Source organism: Gavialis gangeticus, unplaced genomic scaffold (assembly GCF_001723915.1).
Source record: "Gavialis gangeticus isolate Ggan-Ray unplaced genomic scaffold, GavGan_comp1, whole genome shotgun sequence".
Classification (NCBI taxonomy): domain Eukaryota; kingdom Metazoa; phylum Chordata; order Crocodylia; family Gavialidae; genus Gavialis; species Gavialis gangeticus.
Genome location: NW_017729034.1, coordinates 17,611,807 through 17,615,439, shown reverse-complemented (window position 1 = coordinate 17,615,439; position 3,633 = coordinate 17,611,807). Strand labels below are relative to the sequence as shown.

The window sequence follows — 3,633 nt, the reverse complement described above, 5'->3', positions numbered from 1 at the left end:
CGCGCGGGGGCGGCCGGCTCGCTCCGGCCCGGCCACAGCCCCGCTGAAAGCCCTGCCCCCACTCCCAGCGCGCGCCTCTGCCCCGACTCCGCATGGGCTGGAAGCCGGCCCAGGCCCTTCCACGCGCTCGGCCCTGGGGGCAGGTCAGGGGCCACGGCCCGCCCCGGGCCATGCAGCCTTGTGCCGGTGCATGCCACGCTGCGCGCCCCAGCGTTTACCTCAGCCGTTCGGGCGTCAGGGCTGCAGTGTTTTCCTCCTGCTCCCGGAGAGGGGGGTGGAGGGGGGGCTGCTGCTCTGGTGGGTCTGGGGGAACGTGGACCATGCAGCAGATGGGTGCTCCAAGTCTTTGTTGGCATCACACGCCAAAGCCATTTCGTCTAAGCCTGGGAAATCTTTGCCCTTGTCATGGGAGAAAATATTTTTTCCTAGGGCAGACAAGGGACTCTTCCAGGATGGGGCTTCACCCTGCATTTGGAGCTTTGCCCCCCCCCTCCATTTGTTACTAGGGCCTGTTCTTGAGAGCGTGCTTCTGCTTAAGGGCTGCAGCATTTAGGGGGAATGTCTAGGTTATGTCCCCATAGGGGTGTGAGCCTAGAGGAGTCTGCCTATGTATGTTGGAGGGCTGGAGGGGGGTGCCTCATAGGCAAATACTCGATTTACCACAAAGCTAAAATCATAAATCAAATTATAGGGGAGTGACTGTGCAGCCAAGGGGTGAGAGAGGAGAGACGGAGCTGTAGAGACACCTTCCACTCTACTGTCAGAAAGATGAGGGAGTGAGAAAGTAATTTCCTCAGATTCTCAGAAACAATCAGACTTTTCATCACAAAGTGAGGAGGAAAACCTGTGCCTGACCCTGGGAAAACAGAGAGAAATGGGAGAGACAGCATGATGCTGCGCAGCAACCTGCCACTGCCTCAGGAATGGACACTGGTGACAAAAGGGATACACGGGATCAACCCCTGACACTGTGTGAAGCCTGGAACACACTGTACCCATCTTTGACAGGCACCCCAGGGGGGGCCAAATTGATTACTCTGTCAGCGCTTCTGTAGATTGTCATGTCAATAAAATGTGCTGAATTGTGTTTGAAAGAGTCCGTTCTGTGTGTTCCATCTGCGCTGTCTTTTGTGCATGTGTTTACATGAGCGTGTTTGAGAGAGTCCATTTGTGTTTCATATGGCTGGGGTCCCTCTTTGGGGACTCGGTGATATGTGTATTTCAGGGTGCCAGCATACATGTGGCCCTGTGTTTGGGTGGGTTTAAAATCATTGGCTTACACATTTTGAAAGAGGTCTGCAAGTGCTGTAGGGAGTGATTTGTGTTTGTATTTGGGAGAGTGTCTGTGTGTGTGTGCGCACACACATGCTTGTGTGCTCAGAGGGGTGCCAGTTTATGTGTGAGAGGGGAGTCAGCATGTATGTATGTGCTTTTGAGCCACTCTTCTTTCACTCTCTGCATAGACACATACACAGGGTTTTATGCTGGGGATTACCCATACTTCTTTCCCATTCTCCAGCCTTTTCATCTCTAACCCTCCTGGGACTTGTACAAATTATCTGTACAAAATTCACTCTGCTAATCCTTACTGTGTTCATCTTCTGTAGCTGGCTATATACATGGCTGGGGCACCCCCTTCTGGATGGGAGACAGGGATCCAACACTCCCCCCTAAATCATACCTCTTTACCCTGTGCATGCTATCATACAGTCTTCTCCAGGGTTTCTCACTCTCCCACTCCCTCCTCCTTCTCACCTGGTGGCCACTGGGGGGAGGGGGGTATGAGGCTCGAAGAAGGGCTAAACCAGCCACTCAGGCTCCTTCTGACCTTTTCAAATTCTGATGAATGTGTTTAGTATAATTGGGAAGCACAAAATGGGAGAAAATTCAACCAGGGAAAAGGTCAGCTAAAGGGCAAAAATACAAATAATGCAAAAACAAAAAATCTGCTCCCCCCAAGCAAAAATAGTGGAGGAAGGAATCAGAGAAATAGGGTGGAGAGCCTGGGACAAAGATAGTGTGGGGAGCCAGGCGTCTCAATGATAGGATCAGGTTGAGGTTGGAATGAGGTGGGACAAAAGGGGAGCTGAGAATTTAGGATGAAAGCATTAAGGCAAGGTCATGAGGGAGATGTGATGAGGTTAAAGGAAAGGTACTTTTTATTTTGAAGTGCAAGCTTAGGATGAACAGGTCTGGGTGAGGCTGGGAGAGTAGTTTAGGAAAGGGGCTGATTGTGGTTGGGGGAGGAGGTTACAGTGAAATTGGTGTAATGGGTGAAGTGGGTGGAGGAGGTTCATGGAAGCTTTGGGTGAAGGGATTGAGATGAGGTAATGAGAGCTAGGGGCTTTTGGGGGTAAGGTTAGAGTGATGCAAAGTGTAGGGTATTACTCAGAAAGGAATAAAATTGCAGGAGGGGGCAATGATAGAGAGAAATTAGGTGAGGAATTAGGGTTGCCCGTATCCATTACAGAAACAAATCTTACCAAAGATAGAGGACTATTAGTGGGTGGAAATGGTTGACTTGTGTCCAACGAATATTTTTCTTTTGTGTTTGAAGATAACTGGGAAATGTATTCATATCACATGGGAATGACAAAGTATGTTTTAGCCCATTAGTAATTACAGAGGACGTTGTAACAGCAGGGTGTGTACACAACATCTAATAACATTCCTAATATGCATAAAGGGTTTTAAATTAGCAGATATGGACAATTTACATCCAAGAGTCCTAAAAGAACAGGCTCAGGATTCTGCCTGATGCTGCTTATTTTTACTATATCTGAGAGTACTGGGGAATGGCCAGAAGGCTGGAAGAGTGCTAATGTTGTCTCAATATTCAAAAAGGTCAAGTGGAGTGTTCCTCTTGGCATCAGGCCCAGGCAAAATCAAGGAAAAGCAGACATGGGATTCACTCAAGAAAGAAGAAAAGGATGGGGCTAGTCTTAATGCCAAAGTGGTTTTATGAAAAAAGATCTTGTCAAAAAAACCTGATTTCACTTTTGCATGAAACTACAAGTTTGGTTGAAAAGGTAACTCTATAGATGTTATATTGACTTGAAAGACATTGACTTTGCACAACATTATAATGAAAAGCTTAGCACTACCCTATAGAAAACGCATTGAATGGATGAAGAACTGGCTATGTGACAGATCTCACAGAGAAACTGGTAACCCAGAATCAGCAATGGTAGAGAGTACATTAATGGGCTTATACAGGGGTCAGTTCTAGGTCCAAAATAAATGTAACATTTTTCATGTGTCATCTGGAAGTAAATATAAAATTGCAGCTGAAGAAATATGTGATGGACAGAGAGATTGCCAGAGTGATAAATAACAAAGGCAGTCAAAATGATTTGGAATGAACAGGAAGTTGGCCTGCTCAAACAAAATGTGTATTAACTAGCCAATTGCCCATCAAGAATGATGGGGGGGGGGCACCGCCACACTGCCCTGCACTGCCTCCAGCCCCGTGCGACCCCTCCGTCCGGCTCCATGTGCTCACCCCCAGTCACTCCACACCGCAGCGCCGCCTCCCAGGTGCGGAGCAGGGGGGAAGCTTGCACGCAGCAGCCACAACTACCACCCAGTACCTACCCTGTGCTGCCACCACTGCACGTCCAGCCACACGCAATG

At 48.6% G+C, this 3,633-nt stretch overlaps 1 protein-coding gene across 1 annotated transcript in view; it reads right to left on the bottom strand.

Moving 5' to 3' along the window:
• Positions 1 to 1,068, bottom strand: part of PIANP (PILR alpha associated neural protein) — a 21,305-nt gene extending 20,237 nt beyond the window's left edge. The window contains exon 1 of the mRNA XM_019527288.1: positions 219 to 1,068. The gene's annotated coding sequence lies outside the window, so the exon portion shown is untranslated. The remainder of the gene's footprint in view (positions 1 to 218) is intronic.
• Between the last annotated feature and the right edge of the window lie 2,565 nt (positions 1,069 to 3,633).